Source organism: Protopterus annectens, chromosome 7.part1 (assembly GCF_019279795.1).
Source record: "Protopterus annectens isolate FY-2018-M chromosome 7.part1, PAN1.0, whole genome shotgun sequence".
Taxonomy (NCBI): domain Eukaryota; kingdom Metazoa; phylum Chordata; order Ceratodontiformes; family Protopteridae; genus Protopterus; species Protopterus annectens.
The window spans coordinates 541,662,972-541,681,933 of record NC_056740.1 but is presented as its reverse complement, the minus strand read 5'-3'; the positions used below and the strand labels follow the sequence as shown (position 1 = coordinate 541,681,933).

General features: G+C 43.4%; 1 protein-coding gene across 4 annotated transcripts in view; it reads right to left on the bottom strand.

Annotated features, from left to right (window-relative positions):
* The window catches only part of TCF12 (transcription factor 12), a 1,980,472-nt gene that overhangs the window by 156,738 nt on the left and 1,804,772 nt on the right, over positions 1–18,962 (bottom strand). The window lies entirely within an intron of this gene.

Here is an 18,962-nt window from a genome sequence, read left to right as displayed (position 1 = left end):
TTTAAATGAAAAAATAAAATGTTACCAAGAAAAAATAGCTTTGCGGAAAATAAAAACTGATGACATAGGAAAAGAAAAGTACGGTATACGAATATAATGACAGATGTCTAAAGGTCAGTTCCCTGTGCTTTCTCCTATTAACCTGGTGAACTTGAGCATCCTGAAGCAATGTAGCAACTGCCTCATGTACACAGACAACCCTCTCCTCTTACCTCGCAACACTCAGACTTCCGAGAGATGCACTTGTATATCCAAATTGGAAGCCACGCACTCTCCAGCGAAGACTGGAATAGCTGGTCAAGAGGAGAAGATCAACGCTTGCACCACACCACATGGAACTCTCAGCCCACCAGAACACACACTAGCACTGCCTTCACATAAAATCACAAACCACACACCCACCTTCAGTGGAAGCTCTCAAAAAAAATCTACCCAAACAGTAGAGACCTCCAAGGCAGAAACGCACTGCACCACCAAAACACAACACTAACCACTATGCACATAACTCTCCTAAACAGTGTACCACTCAACCGAAGCCCCCAAGGCAAAACAGCATGCCCAGCACACTAGTCATAGGTGACTCGATAGTGAGGCACACTGATGTCCCACTGATTAGGTTGAATAAGGAGAAAGTAACAGTTAGGTGCCTGTCAGGTGCCAGGATCTGCCACATAACGCACTCACTCAGGTCCCTCAACAACAGGTACAAATATGACTGTCATTGTACATGTAGGAGTGAATGACCTCAGATGTACCTCCCTGGACTACATGAAGAGAGACATGGAGGAGCTCTCGGATTTTGTAGCCCAGGCGGGTATGACCTAGCCCTGAGAAGCATTCTACCATTACCCAGAATGATACCACAGTACAAGCAGAAAATGATTGAGTTCAACAACTGGCTAAGTTTCTGCTGTCATTCTAAGGGGATCCAGTATCTGCTTGGGATGACATGATTGACAGACATCGATGCTTTGCCAGAGATGGCCTGTATCTGTCACCCCTGGTCTTCCAGACACTGGCCAAGGCTCTTACCACCCATATAGTGCCTTTTTTAGGCGGTGTTCCAAAGAACAAATTACCACCACAACAGTTACAAACAAATGCAATCTGAGGGTCATGCTGCTCAATGCTAGAAGTCTAAATCTCAAAATGCACTCGCTCGCACTCCTTAAAATGGAGAACATTGACATTTGTGCTGTAACAGAGACCTGGTTCAAGGCAGCAGAAGGCACCACTGCACTACCAGGCTATAACTCATTCCACACCTTCTGGCCCCAGAACTTGGACTGAAGCACCAAAGGCAGTGGTGTTTCCATATTCATAAAGGATGCCCACACCTCCAGACTGGTAGCCCAACATAACGCTTAAGAGATACTTCACGTACTTACCTAATATTAGGTAAGACAGTGATTCAGGTCGTAGCCTGTTATAGGTCCCCAACCATGTCCCAAGACTCACATTCCACGTTCCTAAGCATCCCAGAGAATATTAGCATCCAACCAAACACTGTCATACTGTGGGGACTTCAACTACCCTTCCATTAACGGGGAAAACTACTCATGTACCAATACACTTGCCCAAAGTTTCCTGGAATTCATTAATTCCAATGCCCTGGACCAGCTTTGTTCTTATCCACCCTCGAAGTAGCAACATCCTTAACCTTGCCATTACTAACATGGGCGACCATTGCTCTACACCAACAGTCAACTCCTCCCTGTTTAGATCTGCCCAAAAACGAATCACCCGCAAAGGTAACCACCACAAAAATTTCTCCAACGCTAACTTTGGGCTCCTAAAAACAGAGGTGGCTAACTTCACGGCACCCATGCAAATGGAGAACAGTTGCATGACCGCCGGATCATACACCAATGCACTGTACGAACACATACACAAATGCATGGATCTCGCCAAACTAAACAGAACCAAGATGCTCTCTTTCAAAATAAAGGAAGCCAATATGGTGGTCCCCTGCCACAAACAAACTCTACAACAAAAGAAGGAAACTGATGCGGAATAAGGTGAAGTCCCAAGACTGGAAAAACTCCCTTATCAGCCTCAACAAAAAGTTGAGATCCCTCATCAAATCTTCTAAAGCTAGCTATGAAAACAGAACTGCAGCAGATAGTAAAGACAACCACAAGGCCTTCTATAGTTATGTAAAGAATCTCCAAGGCAATACCCAGATTTGCTCTGAGCTACTGTACAATGGTACCTCCTATACCGATCCAACAGATATTGCCAATATACTGGCCGGCAGATTCAGTGCCAACTTTACCCCCCCCCCCCCAAAAGACCAATCACAATACCAGTAGATTGCCAGGCACCCAGTATTACTGCTGCACAGGTTAAAACACCACTGTCCAAGGCCAAGAATACAGCTTCTACGGGACCTGACAATATCCCTGGCTGTGTTCTACATGAACTACAGAGTGAACTGGCATCTCACCTGTGTGCCCTGTTCAATCACAGCCTCACCTCAGGCTTTCTCCCTACTGAATGGTGCACTGCTATAGTCATCCCTCTCCACAAAGGAGGAGCAACTACAGACCCTGGGAACCATCACCCCATTAGCCTGACAAGTCTGATATGTAAAGCTATGGAACACATCATCATGGACCTAATCATCATCATCTTCTTTCGGCTGTTCCAGTTATGGGTTGCCACAGCGGATATCTGTTTCCATTTCTTCCTGTCCTCTGCATCATGCTCTTTCACACCAACTGCCTGCATGTCCTCTCTCACCACATCCATAAACTTCATCTTAGGCCTTCCTCTTTTCCTTTTACCTGGCAGCTCCATCCTTAGCATCCTTTTCCCAATATGCCCAGCATCCCTCCTCAGCACATGTCCAAACCAATGCAATCTCACCTCTCTTGCTTTGTCTCCAAACTGTCCAACCTGAGCTGACACTCTAATATACTGATTCCTAATCCTATCCATCCTAGTCACACCCAGTGCAAATCTTAACATCTTTAACTCTTCCACATCCAGCTCTGACTCCTGCCTTTTCGACAATGCTACCGCCTTCCAACCCCATATAACATAGCTGGTCTACCCTCTTGTAGACCTTCCCTTTCACTCTTATTGGTACCAGTCTGTCACAAATCACTCCTGACACTCTTCTCCACCCATTCCACCCTGCCTGTACTCTCTTCTTCACCTCTCTTCCACACTCACCATTACTCTGAACTGTTGATCCCAAGTACTTAAACTCATCCACCTTTACCAACTCTACTCCCTGCATCCTCACCATTCCTCTACCCTCCCTCTTATTTACACACATATATTCTGTTTTAGCCCTGCTGACCTTCATTCCTCTCCTCTCTAAAGCATATCTCCACCTCTCCAGGGTCTCCTCAACCTGGTCCCTACTCTCACTACATATCACAATGTCATCTGCAAACATCATAGTCCACGGGGCCTCCTGTTTAATCTCATCTGTCAACCTGTCCATCACCATTGCAAATAAGAAAGTGCTCAGAGCTGATCCTTGATGTAATCCCACCTGCACCTTAAATGTATCTGTCACTCCCACCGCAGTCCTCACCAATGTCACACTACCCTTGTACATATCCTGTACCACTCTTACATACTTCTCTGCCACTCCCGACTTCCTCATACAATACAACTCCTCTCTAGGCACCCTGTCATATGCTTTCTCTAAGTCCACAAAGACACAATGCAACTCCTCCTGACCTTCTCTGTATTTCTCCAACACCACTCTCAGAGCAAATATTGCATCTGTAGTGCTCTTTCCTGGCATAAAACCATACTGCTGATCACTAATCATCACCTCCCTTCTTAACCTAGCTCCCACTACTCTTTCCCATAACTTCAAGCTGTGACTGATCAATTTTATCCCTCTGTAGTTACTGCAGCACTGCACATCACCCTTATTCTTAAAGATAGGTACCAAAACACTTTTTCTCCACTCCTCAGGCATCCTCTGACTTTCCAAAATTTCATTAAACAATCTGGTTAAAAATTCCACTGCCATTTCTCCTAAGCACCTCCATGCTTCCACTGGTATGTCATCTGGGCCAACAGCCTTTCCATTCTTCATCCTCTTCATAGCTGTCCTTACTTCCTCCTTGCTAATCTGCTTCACTTCCTGATTCACTATCCCCACATCATCCAACCTTCTCTCTCTCTCATTCTCTTCATTCATCAGCCCTTCAAAGTACTCTTTCCATCTACTCAACACACTCTCCTCACTTGCAAGTACGTTTCCCTCACTGTCCTTTATCACACTTACCTGCTGCACATCTTTCCCAGCTCTGTCCCTCTGTCTAGCCAATCGGTACAGGTCCTTTTCTCCCTCTTTAGTGTCCAATCTCTCATACAACTCTCTATATGCCATATCCTTAGCCTTCGCCACATCTCTCTTTGCCATGCGCCTCATCTCCTTATACTCATGTCTACTTTCATCTCTTTGACAATCCCACTTCTTCACCAGCCTCTTCCTCTGTATACTCTCCTGTACTTCCTCATTCCACCACCATGTCTCCTTGTCCTCCTTCCTCTGTCCAGATGTCACACCAAGCACCTTCCTAGCAGTCTCCTTTACTTGCTCTGCTGTAGTTACCCAGCTATTCGGTAACTCTTCATTGCCTCCCAGTGCCTGTCTTAACCTAATAAACAAGGATACAGGGATCTCCAAACTCTGGAACCCACACAGTTTGGTTTTTTGAAGGGTAGATCATGCCTGCTCAACTTGGTCAACAACTTTGAGTCAGTCACCAGAGCTGTGGATGAAGGCAAGGTGGTTCATACAGCCTACCTTGATCTGGCCAAGAACTTTGATATCATTCCCCACTCAGGAATCGCAGAAAAACTCACTAAGCTAGGCATCAACCCCTACATCACTAGGTGGGGTTGCAAACTATCTCACAGATAGCACCCACAGTGTGAAAGTAGCTGACTCCAAGTCAGACTGTAGACCAGTCAAGTGGAGTCCCACAGGGATCGGTCCTGGGTCCTCTCCCATTTGGTATCGACTTCTCTGAAATCCAGGCCAACACGAAGGGAATCTGGCTGATAAAGTTCGCAGACAACTGCAAGTTGGGAGCCATTAACGCCCTAAGAGATGGTGACATCCTACAGAAAGGCCTCACTGAGACCAACGACAGGTGTCAGAACCATGACCTTAAGTTCAATGTCAAAAACTGTCTCGTCATCCCCTTTGGGAAAAAACCCAGTTCCCATGAATTACCACATCGATGGTAGCCCACAGAACACAGAAGACGTTAAAAGAGATGTGGGAACACAGGTTGACAGCAACCTTTCTTTTGACCACCACATTGCCACTGTGGTCAAGAAAGAGGTCATTGTCTCCCTCTACTCTTCCCTCATTAGGACAATGAGAGTACAATTCCCAATTTGGCATGTACCTCACTAGACAGCTGCAACACGCATCAACTGGAGAGGCCACAAAAGTACCTCACAAAGAGGATCCTAGGCCTTAAAAAACTTGTCCAATATGGACAGACTCAAAAAAACTCCAACTATTCTCGGTCTCATACCGCCTACTTAGAGGCAAACTCTGCTTGACTTACAAAGCCATGTCTGACTCAGCTCTGTTAGAAATGCTACATCTAAAGAAATCCCAATCCCTCCGCACCACACGCTCCAGAGACCTCAACCTCATTACCACAATCAACAGAACATGCTGGAGGGACAGGTTCATAACCCAAAGACAGCCCATGCTATGGAAGAGACTTCCCATACATGTCAAGCAGAGCACTTCACTGGCCCTCTTCAAGAGAAATCTTGATGAGTGGATGGGAAATAGAAAATTCACCCCAGGGATCACTCCAGTGGCTCTACTCGACAGAGGCACTGCGAACTAAGGTCGGGTGACACGAGGCCAGGGTAATCCTATGGGCTAGGCTTGTAAAAGTTCCAGGGCCATTAGCCTAGTACAAACCTATGAACCTATGGGAAAATCAAACAGATGAAAAAATTAAAGCTATAAAAATAAAAAGCAAATGGTGTAATCAAAGTAGAAGGTTAAGAATTTTTGTGGAGACTGGTAATACATAAATCACCAGCAAAAGGTAATATGCCATATAAAAAGAAAAGTGAAGAAATATGCTTACATTGTCAAGAACAAACTATGGAACATGTGGCTTTGAAATGTAAAAGGGTAAACAAGTTATATGGAAAACTACATAAAGAAGATTTTTTGAAGACAAAAATTGATTAAGTATGGAAAATATAAGAACAAAGGTAAATATGTTAAAAAAAGCTAAAAAGTTATTTTATAGGTTAGATGGAATGAAAGAATAAATGAAATTATGTTGAATGGTACAATAGATTTTAGCAACAAGATTAAGTAAAATCAGATGGTTATGGAAAAAGGGGTGGGGGTCTAGTGGGGATGAAAATGTAGCACGATTGTAAAGGAAATTATGAATGTGTAAACAGATTTGTATACTTATATATTTGCACATAGATAAATATGTAAATATTCTGTAGAAAAGAGTTATTTGTGTATATAAATAAAGGATCCCTACTCTTTTCGATAGGTACAGTGGGACCTTTCCATCCAAATGAGATACCACCAACTCAAACAGATGGGACACTGGCTTAACATCTCATCCAAATCTTGGTGTCATCAGAGGAGTTTATGCTAACTTAGTCAGCTATTGACCCTTAAAATCCGCTTTGCTCTCCAAGAAGTAAATACTACAGAGGAGTGACCCAAGGACTGAACCCTGGGGTACACCACTAGTAACAGGTCTTTTGGAGGATGTAGAGCCACCAACTCTAATTTCCTGGTCTTTCTGTTTGCAAGTTAATTTGCTAACCAACATGTTACATTAAACTGGGAGAATTTTTCTACAGTACCTGAATGTGGAATGTATTGAACACCTTTATGAGGTCTACATATAGTGTGTGTACTGACTTTCCCTTAACTCATTGCTTCAGTGGTGTTCTCTAAGAAATCTACCAGTTTAAGTAGGCAGGATATTCTTAAATGAATCTGAACGGTCTTGAGTCAAGATATTTATTAATTGCACAAGGACTCTTTCCATAGCCTTACAGAGGAGGATGGTCAGACTTACAGCTAGAGTAGTTTTGTAAGAACTTACCATAACCTCAGATTGTCCTTCTCATCCATGTCGCAATATTCATAACTGTTGGCAGGTCGCTGCCTGCAGCACCAGACATCTAGCCAGTATACCAAAGTCTTAGGAACAGGGGTACGTGCGATGTTGGCTGTCAGAGCCATAAACTGACTGACTATAAAAGTGACATCTGAACGTACCCACTTCAGAAATGACTACCGCATACAGTAGTACCCCTGGGAAGCAAAGAAAGGAAGCTTTTCACACCCACATATGCCACCACGCAAGAAGGCACCTTTTAGAGGTATGTGCCTGTTGTGCCCTGTTTGGATGGAGATGAGCTATGGGGAAGCCATACAAGAAGGATAAACAAGGTAAGGGGGGAATGAATACTGCAACATGGAAATGGAAGAGAAGGACATCTAAGGTTATGGTAAGTTCTTGCACAACTAATCTATGTCTTTCTATTCTCATGCTGCAGTATTCATAACTGTAGGGAGAATACCAAAGCTTTAGGCATGAGCCTGGGTGGTAGTTTGAGAGGCCTAGTCTATGAGACCCTGGAAAACTGACCTAGCAAACCCAGCTCTTCTCTAGAAATCAAATCTAGTTTGGAATGCTTGGTAAAGGTATGGACTGAAGACCAGGTGGCCGACTCCAATATGGAAGAGTAGTCCCACCCCTCTAAAAAAAGGCTGCTGAAGAGGCAGCTGCCCTAGTAGAATGAGCTTTCACATTGACAGTTAAATCTTTTCCATGAAGGGAATAACAAGCAGAGATAGCTTTTGAAATCCACGAAGATATCAGTTTAGAGACTTGCCTTTCCCAAGGCCCTTGGGTGAAAGGAGACAAACAACTGGTTAGACTTTCTAATGGATTCGGTCTTGTCCACGTAACACCCACGTCGTCTAAGAACATCCAGGGAACGCAAAGTTCTTTCAGAAGAATTTTGAGGTTGAGGGAAGAAAACAGGAAGGTTAATGGTCTGATTAAAGGACAGCTCATTAACCACTTTAGGCATGAAAGAAGTGTTAGCCCTGAAGGAGACCTTGTCCCTATGGAAGGATAAGGTAAGGAGGGGTAGCCATGAGGGCTTGGATTATGAGACCCTCCTGGGGAATGTGAGGGCTACCAACAGTAATGTTTTCCAATTCATAATTTCAGTGATGCTGAGTGAGCTGGTTCAAAAGGAGGAAGCGTGTGTTTTTCAAGGACAAAATTAAGGTCCCATGAATGAGGAATAGGTTTATGAGGGAGTCTGATATGGAGGACCCCTTTTAAGAAGAGCTTTACCTCTAATCTAGATGCCAAAGGAGGTACTAAGGGAAGACAGGCAGAAATGGCTGACAAGTGTACCTTAACAGAAGAGTAAGTCGGTCCTGAATGTAGAAGCTCACACAAGTAAAGGACCATGGGTACTGGAGTAAGAAAAGGGTCCTGTTCTCTCTTTTGACACCACCTGGAAAATCTTCTCCATTCTGACAATTTCTCCTGGTACTAAGTTTCCTGGCCTCCTGCAGGACAATGAGTACATCCTCTGAATATGGGTGTCTGAGGGAGATCAGAACTCTATTACCCATAAAGTGAGTCTGAGGTTGAGTAGCTGAGGGTGGTATGAAGGACCCCGTCTTGTACAAGTAGGTCGAATTGGTTGGGTAATCTGTGGTGATTGCCCTTGGCTAGTAGAGGGAGCCAATGCTGTCTCAGCCAAAAGGGGGTCACCAGCAGGATTTCTGCTTTGTTCCTCTGGATCTTCAAATGTCTTTTTGAACCAGTGTGAAGGGGGAAAGGCATAAAGCTACATCCCCACCCAAGAAGAAGACAAGGCATCCACTTTCCAAGCCTGTGGATGTGGATCTCTTGAGCAAAAACAGAGGCATCTGCCTGTTCTGGGAGGAGGCAAACATCTGCCTGAGGAATACCCCACTTGTGAATGAGGTCCAAGAACACCTACCTGTGAAGCATCCATTCATAGGAGGGTGCAGAGGTTCTGCTGTGTGTGTCTGCCATCACATTCTCTGTGGAAGCAATGTACACTGCTTGCAGGTGGAATGTGTAGTTTTGCTGCTAGTGACCAAATCTGAATTTCCAAGCTGCAAAGCAGGTAGGACCTTGTCCTCCCCTGCTTGATATACCACAGGACAGTCGCATTGTCTGTGACAACTTTCAAGGTGCCTGGTAGGAGGATTTGGTGGAATGTTTGCAACGCTAGAAGGGCTATCCTCTCTCTGATATTGATGTGGTCTCTCTGAATGAGGGAGGACCACTTTCCCTGAACTTTGTTCTGGTTGTTGTGATTTTGCCGAACTGCTCCCCAGCCCAGATCTAAAGCATCTGTGTGTAGATGGGTTGTGAGGGTGTGGGAGTCTGCAAAGGTATACCCTGATTGGGGTTGATGGCTGTAATCTTCCATTCCAATTATTTTTTCAGAGATGGGAGAAGAGGGAGGGGAATATCCAGAGGGTGGGAAATGTTGGTTCCACTGACTTTTCAGAACCCATTGGAACTTCCTCATATGCAGCTTTGCCAAGGGTAATTAGGCCTAGGACCCACAGGAATACCCTGGCTGATATGGTTTGGAGAGAGAAGTGTTTTAAGGTAATGTGTGACAGCCTCTACCTTCTGACAGGGGATGAAGGCTGCCATTTTGCCGGTTCATATCCTGCACCCCAAGATCACCAGGTCATGGGTGGATGTCAGGTGAGACTTTTGCTGGTTCACAGTGAACCTTAGGTTTGACAAGGTTTTGGGCACCATGTGTAGGTGTTGGTGAAGAGTGTGGCAGTCCCGGTGGAAGATTAACAGGCTGTCCAGGTATGGGTATATTTGATGCAGTGGGTGATAAGTGGAGCTAGGCACTTTCTGAATACTCTGGGAGCTGTGGAGAGCCCAAATGGCAATGCAGAAAAATGAAAATGCAAAGAAATCACGGAGAAATGTAGGGATTTCCTGTAGCTGGGGTGAATAGGGATATGAAGACAGGCATCCTTCAGATCCAGGGATTACCATGAAAGCCAGGTGGGGAATGAGGGTAGGAGATGATGTAAGGTGAGCATTTTGAAGGTAGGCACCTTGAGAAAAAGATTGAGGACCGACAAATCCTGAATTGGTCTCCAAGGACCATCTTTTCTTGGGACCAAAAACATCCTGGAGTAAAATACCTTGTCTGTCTGATCTAGAGTTACTCTCTCTATGGTGCCCTGAGCTAGCAGCTGATACAGAACTGGAGGGAAGAGATGAAGCTGACTTGGACGGGGTTGAGGTATCCCACGGAAAGGAGGAATTGTTCACCAAGTCATAAAAATAACCTTTTTGAATGATCGAGAGGACCCAAGCCGCTAATGTTATTTTTCCACCAAGAGGGTAGGGATAGGGTGAGGTGGAGGGACGGGAGGGTGGATGTGAGTAAAGGGTTTCAGTCACAGTTGACGGGCTCTGTCAGGGTCAAGCTGTCTCTGAAATGGAGTAGGGGCGGAAGAAGAGGATGGTCTAGGGTTAAGTGTGTTTCCTAGACTGTCTCTGTCCCTTAGCCTGTGGGGTAGTGGACTGAGATGACTGCCTCCTAACAAAGGTGGTCCTTTGACGGTAGATCCTATGGTAACTAGGAATATGCAAAACTAGCAGATGTTTTAGATTTTGTAGCTCCTTGCCCTTTTCTTGAAGGGATTTTAGGAGCTCTGCAAAAGCTGCACCAAAAAGGGCCTTATTATCAAGTGGCGCATCCAGTGATTTGGTTTGTACATCTATGAGAAGTGGCTGGAGTCTCACCCAGAAGTATCTTCTCAGGACAGAAGCTGAGATTGCAGATTTGGAAGACACTTCTACCGCATCATAACTGCACTTGGAGTGCTTGGCCACCTGAAAGCCTGTAGAGAGCAGGGTGGAGAGTTGTGACTTAGCCGGAGAGTCTGTCACATCTGGTACATGTCTGACGACTTTGGATTGGGTATCTAAAACAAACCTACCCATGTGTGTTTCACAATTTAGGGCTCGAATAGCTAGTATGAAAGTAGTATAGACTTTCTTTCCTAGCCTATTCATAAATGTGCTGTCCTTACTGGTGGGAAACAGGGAAGTGGAAGGCAACTGTCTGGATAATTTGTCTGCTGAGACAGCTGACGGCTGGGTCTGCAGGGGAGGGTGCCTGAACAAGCACTTTGTACCCTGAGGAACCTCCTGAGGAACCTTATAAAACCTATCTGGTCATTTGGAAACAGGGGTGAGAATCAGGGGCCTGAGCAGGAAAGGCATCATGAAAGGTTGGAAGTAGGGGAGGGGGGGCTTGGTCCATTTGTAGTAGTTCAAAACACCTCTTTTTAGTTTCTGAAACATCTCAGGCATGCCATTTCAAATGGTCTCTCATAAGAGAAATGGTGTCCCCAAAGGAGAAATCTTCCCCTGGAGATTCAGGGCTAATAGTGTCCTCCTCCTCAGGAGTAATGAAGTCCTTGGGAGATTCAATTTGGGAACAATAAGTAAGTGATTCATCAGAAGAGGAAAGCTCATCCTCGGAATCCTCTAAGGCCTGCACAGGTGTAGGGGCTGGTTGGGACACCCAAGACAGGACGGCCTGGAAAGCTCTGAAAAGATTTTGTGAAAGGCTTCCCCCATCCAGGAACTGGTTCTGTACCTGTGTTTTAATTTCTGTTTCCTCTTAAGAGGAGCAGAAGGATCCGTAGGTTTGGAACCCTACGCCTAGGTGGATGGAAAGGCAGGAGTAGGCCCTTCTGACGCCACAAGCCATGGTTACTCCTCGTGATCAGGGGCTGATCAACCTCAATTGATGTACTCTGAGTTTCCGCCAAACCAGCTTTCACCATGGTTCCCGAATCTAGCTGTGAAACCAATGTCCGATGGGACCCTGGGCTAACATCTGCCTCGACAGTCTCACCGGACTCCTGATGTGCAGCATGGGGATCAGGCCTAACTTTTTTTTGCCATTCTCTGAGATGGCTCCTTGGAGGTAGCTACCCTGCCCCTCCATGCCTAATGCCAAATGTCAGAGTCTCTGGTTTTCTAAGTCAGGCTTTAAGGCAGTCAGATGGCTGTGCAGCGTTCTAGGCATGAAAGACTTGCAGATGTCACAAGACGTATGGTCATAGTCTTCACCTATACAAAATAAGCACCGATCATGCATGCCCTTATGTGGAATTTGTCCTCCACAAGCACAGTTCCCCTTCCTAGCTGACATGTACATTTGAAAAGCTAGAAAAAAGGTAAACCAAAAAACCCAAAACGTTATCTCTAACAAGCAGCCAAAAAAGCGATCAAACTGATTCCCGGAGCTGGTGATCAGAGGTCCGTAGATGACTGCAGCAGAAAAATTCTGAAGAGTGTATGTGCAGCTGTCACTTTTACAGCCGTCAGTTTATGGCTCTGACAGACAACGCTACACGTACCCCTGTTCCTAAGACTTTGGTATATTGGCCGGATGTCCAGTGCTGCAGGCAGCGACCTCCCAACAGTTATAAATACTGAAACATGAGAATAGAAGGACATCTCTAATTATTCAGGTCAGCAGTCTATAATTGTTCAGCTGACGTCCCACTGTTTTGTAAGGGGAAGATTGCTGTTGTCCTCCACTGACTTGGAACAAAGCCTGTTTGGAGGCAGACAGTGAATAGCCTCTGTAGGGGATCTGACAAGTCCTACTTCAGGCTGATATGCAGGCAGCCCAGTTTGTTGCCCAGCCCCTTGGGTAGTAGTACTTTTGGCCTTGGATAGTGCCTTGTGGACTTATTCTTGGGAGATTTGAGGGGGAGGAGTACACATGTACCTGGGAATATGGGGGTGGTGGGTATGTCTGAGCCTAATCTGTCTGCTAGTAGACTGGCTATGCCCAACGGATCTGGATCTATGGTATTTACTATTAGCTTTACCCAGTGCCACATGTTGTTTCTATGGTATCCAACACAGTTAAGGCAGGCTGTGCGTTTATCGTTCACTTGGGTGGCTATTTATATTTCATATCTGAATTTGGTTGATTTGATTACGGTCCGGAGTTCTTGTAAGTGTAGCAAAAGCAATTTTGGCATATTAAGAGTCAATTTTGTGTGTGCGCAATGAGTTTTCTTCACTTTATAAATTATGTTTATATTTGGGCCACACCATAGAGATTTATTCTAAAATTTGGTGTTATATTTATTTTGCAAGAGGTACAAACAATTTGGTGGTAAAGGACTCCACATAAACAAGTGGGGTTATCAGATCAGAAGGTAATTTTGAATTTAGTTTAGTCAAGTTGTTACTCAGTTTATAACCTTTCCATAATCTATGAATACAGAGGTAACGGAGAATATTTCTAGGTTCAGTCTTAAAGTCGATGTGATTGATCTGTCATCCGATATGACCAGGAAGAAAGTGACAGCTGCTGGTGAGCAAAGCTGTCTACTACTAAGCACCAAGTCTGGCATTTTACTGCCCTTTGCTGGAGTGCGGACCAACTGGTCAGCAGAAGAGTTTGCATTGATGAAGTCTCAGTAGGTCAAGTATACTAAGAGAATGGTGTTTGGCTTAATGCAGAAGGACTTCATACAATTTAGGTAGGAGGTACTGGCTGAGGGGGGCACAGAGGGGATCCTACAGTTAGCTATGATATGGGGTTTTGTTAACAGTAAGTTGGATGTGGAGGAGTTCCACGTCTTTTTTCTTGTCCAAGTCTGAAGGTAAATTTTAAGAATACAGAAATATTGCCACATTTAGTGCCCTCATCTAGTGTGGTGGGCTTGAATGTGTAGTAGGTATCAAAACCTTGCAGTGATGCACTGCTCTCATCCACCTTCAAGCAGGTGTCCAAGACAATGCATACACTGTTTTCCAGGGTGCGGAGTGCTTTGCAGAAAGTAAAGCTTTCTTTGATTATTTTAACAATGCTGGCTTTATAACAAGCGGACTGAAAATATTAGAATTTACTTACAAGTGCAACAGCTTGAAACAGAATTGCATACTAAATATTTTTGTACTTGCATATCAGAAACTTTTGACAGTGAATTTACCTGATTCAATGAATACTGTGATGAGCTTTAATGTGCTAGGACTTTTGGCACCTTATTATTCTAAAGTATCTTTAGCCACACTACTATATGTCTAGTTTAAATTTAAGATTTCACTTTTCTCAGCATTTCTTGTCCTTGCCACCCATTTCACAACTTCTGACCCAATTTGACTTTCCTGCATTAACTTTTTTTCACTTTTACAGCACCTACAATCATCTTACTGTTCATCAATGTGCAAATTGTTTTGAAAATACCTCTCTCCTTTTACACACCCACACAAAATTCTTTCAACAAAACCAACTCAATATAGAACATTTCATCCTTTCTTGCCAACCCCGGACAAATCTATGCATTTTCATGTTTTCTCAGTTTCATATTTTCATCAGACTCTTGTTTTATCTTGCACACATCCATTTACTCAGCAACTCTTAAAAGCATAATTTTACTTTCATTACATGTGAATACATCCACAAGTTCAAGTCTGCTTCTCTTAATATCCAGCCCCTTATCTCTTCACATTTCATACGCAATTATTCTCTCGTTATTAATGAAGTAAGAAAATCATCAAATCTACTACATTTGGGTTGACTGTTCAACTAAACATAGGCCTCTATATGGGCAGGCAATTCCCAGCACCACAGTCAAAGAAGGGCACCTGAGCATAATCGGCTTGTCATTCTACTAGGGAATCACCTTGAACAGGAACGCAGCCTCCATTTACTTTTCTAAGAGGACTTTATGCAAACTTATGAAGACTTATTCGATGTAATTACTAACGGATACGATCAGGGACTGCATCTATCTCCACTCTGGCATGGCCACCTTCTCACTTAGCATTATTTTCTTTGGAGCCAATCTTGTCAACATCTGGGACAACTAGGACCAAGGGGCTAGGTACTGAACCTCTGGTGTAGACGCCGACCCGAATTTTGTCAGTGCCAGAGATCAAGGCTTTTGACACCTTGACACCAAAATTCAGCAATGCTTCAGTGATATCCGTGTTGACCTGTTTGGTACCAGGAGCAGATACTTCAGTAGACCAAGTGAACCAGAGGAAATCTAAAGAAGGATCTTTGCAAGGACTTGCAAAGGCTCTGCTGATTGCTTCTGGAGACACTGCTGACACTGGATTTTTTGACTGCTCACCATTTATGTTCCAAAAGGCCAGAGTAACCTGTAGATTAACACTGCTGAGATTCGGGGTGCCTTCCTCACAAGAGAGTTCTGATGACTCTCTCTGCTTACCTACCCAAGAGGAGGAAGTAAGGGAAAGCAAACACTAATTTTACTCAGCAAGTGTAAAGGCAAAAAAATGAGCCTTCAAGATATCTGGAGCAAAATCCAGTGGGGTTAGATTAAGAATAAAAAGCTGTATGTGCCCAACTATGTTATAATCTATGGTGCCAGTGACTATTCATACAGCTTACTGCATATGAATCACAACAACCTAACAAAACTGTTCAGAGCTATTTTTTTTGAAGTGAGCCTCAAACCTCTGCTGACATCAAGACATTCATTTCTCACTCCCTTAATTAGTTTACTGTGTGTCTGGAGGTGGGGCGGGGGTGGCAGACTCGGTTGTGGCTCTCGCACTACAGGAGGGACTAATTTTTTTTCCCTTAAAGTTTATGTCCTACACTCCACAGCCTAACATGGACACAGTTAAATGCACTAGACGTTATGCTGGCTATTATGAACAGGTTTGGTTCTAAACAATGGGCACCCTGTGGCACTCTGCAGTGTAAAGTATACCCCTTGTTCTTTTGCAGCCCTCAGATGGTGTCTACCATCTAATAGAGTCGCTATTTCACCCCATAAGAAGGGCAGTTGACAATGGCCATTTAACTCTGCCCATCCAGCTGGTCCTCTTGCTTCAGAGCCGCTAGCCAGAAAAGCAATTTTAGAAGCACAAATCATCACACTGTGCTACTGGGTCAACTAACCTGTTCAGAAAAGTTAAACACAAGTATGAAGTCAAACTCATATTTATGACCTTCCCGTAAGGATGATAATAGGATTAGGCTTCACGGCCAATCCAAGAATTACTCATCTCAAGGAGGACTGCTTTGCAACTGAAACATCTGCTATGGCTTGCTGACCAAATGAAGCTGCCTACATTTCCAGTACACCTAAACAGATGTTAGCCTCAGTGAAATATTACTGAAAGTCCACAGCAATACAACCCCCCATTTATGAGACAGAAATCTGCAAATAACTAGCTTCCAAAACAGAAGATCTAGAACAATCTTCCAAGTATAACAAATACAAAAAAAGTGCTTCTACTACAGCAGAGAGGTCAAACCCCACTGTGACAAACATACCAACTCTAAAACACCACTACACTGGGTAAAAGGAGAAACCTTGTAAAAAAACATCTGTCCTCCACAACACAATGGAAATCAAACAAGCTGATACTTAACATTTTGACAAAAGCATCAGGAAACACACACAAATATATATTATATATATATATATATATATATATACACACACATATATATATATATATATATATATATATACATATATAAAACTATAAAACCTTTGCATGTATTTGTGTGCATGTTGCACTAACACTTGCCCTCAAGGCATGGGTCATAGTTGAAGGCATCCAAGATCAGTTCACTTACCCCAGCATGATGTGAACCAGTAAGTCACTGTACATGCACCATCCCCTTAACTGTAACTCCCTAAAAAGCTAAAGCATTCTGCAAAACTTTATGACACTATGTAAAGCCCAAATAAGCAGCACTTGTAACCAAGCAACTGTGAAATCAGAAACACCTTTGCCAACTTGATGTCCCAAAATGTAAAGGCATGCACAAGTAAGAACGTCTACATTTCAGAACAAAATAAAAAGGCCTTGAAGTTATGGAAAGGATTTAAATTTGTGCAAATCTTACACTAGCTGCTAAACCTGAAATGAGACAGAAAAAAATCTTCTAATGGAAATGCCTAAAGAGTGCCAAGGCATCCAAGTGTATTAGAACAGATTTCTGCTGGAATAATTTCCTTGCACGGCAGTACACAGATTTTTTTTCTTTTCTTTAATCTCTGCTTGGGTCTAAAGTATGTATGAAAGACTAAGGTTATAATAAGAAAAATGTTTATTTAGCAGCAAACATGCTTACTGCAGCTGTGCAAGACGATTTTACTGTAGAAGCCGGAAAACCTTAGATGAAAAGTACACACAATCCCCATTAATGAAATGGGGCACTATATCATTTCTAGGAATTAAACAGTCATTGGCTGTAATGAGAAATGCCCAGCAATAGTCTACGTATATTTTTTAAACATTTGCTTAAAGTTAATTTCACATAAATGACATGGAAATTCCAGTAAGCAACTATGAACAAAACTGCAGTGTAAAGACAGACATGCTTAACTGTGCCTGAACTAAAATTAGGTTTTATAGGTCATGGAGAAGGAGGTCATGGCTCATCAAGATTAAGGGATTAAAAGAATAAAAACAGTGACCAGCCTGACAAACATTTTCATTAGCTAACTGGAGGACAAAATGCAGGTCTAGAAAACTCCTAGCTCAGTTTGGGTCTTGACCACAGCCCTCCTCATCCAGTCCCTATGTAGGTATACCAAAGCGCTCTGTACTTATCAAGTCAACCTCACGGACATGGCACAGTTATCCATCCAGCTTCTTCTATCTCCTTCCTCAGGTGGTCTTTCATACTTTACTTTTGCCCTCAGAAGGCAAGTGACTCACAAATAAGCATATGTTTACTCTACTGTGAGGTGCAATGACCAATGTTTTTGAAAATGTCACAGACTGCATTTAAGTGACCAATTTCAAGGCACATGATGCAAAGACCCGTGTCGCCTGGGGAAGGATCCTGTTGTCAGCATTTACTGTATTTTCTAAAGCCAGAGGCATTGTCAATTTTAAGGACAAACACTAGCTCACTAATCAGAATTTCAGTACTACACACATCAGAAGACATTTACACCAGTTACACTGTAGTGGGATAAAGCCTTAATTATGGCACAGGAGACGTGGGTTCAACTACTGACTTGGGAATCTGAGGAGCTGTCGGGGAAGATGGGCATGCCTATCCCCCTCCATCACCCCCCCCCCCCTGGTTTGACTGCAGTTTGGATATACCTCACATTACATACCTAGTGGAAGCTGGGGACATGTAAAGAAGCACAACCCTGGAGTAGGTAAGCAGGCATTGGCTGAATTACCAACAAGGTGGGATGCACACTTGCCTTTAGGCATAGCTTCATGTGTGTGCAAGAAGTAATAGTTGTTAGGGCTTAAAGGACAAATATCCTTGGCAGCTGCTACTTTGAGATGCCTCAATCTCCTCACCATGCTAAATCAAAGAACACATACACCCAACTAGGTGAGGAGAGACACCAGTGGCAACCAACAGTCGGTTGCATGGTAGAAAAAAAAAAACTGAAAAGAAAAACATTTTCACACCAAGCAAAAAAAAAAACCGGTCCTACAGCACTGTAAACACCTGAAAAACAAAGCCTTTACTAAAAGTGGAAAAAAAAGAAAAAGGGAAGGCAATGGTTTGAGACCTGGGGAGAAGTCCATACAAGGAAGGTGGAGAAAAAGAAAATAAACAATCCTAACTTTAAGAAAATGACTAAACACCAACAAAAATCAAGCTAAAGTATCTATTACCTATAAAAAAGCAAATGTACTTATTACAAACAAGTAGAATGCACGATGGCAAAACCAACATACATCAGTGCATGTATTGCCAAATATGTGCACATTACACACGAGTCTGTTGGATTTACCAATGAAACTGAGAGCTCACCTGCTGCATTGAGAATGAAGACAGCTGTCCCTTTAATTACTACAAAACTTAGAATAGTCAAGAATGAAAACAGCTGCCCCTTTAACTAGTAAAAAACATAAGTGTGT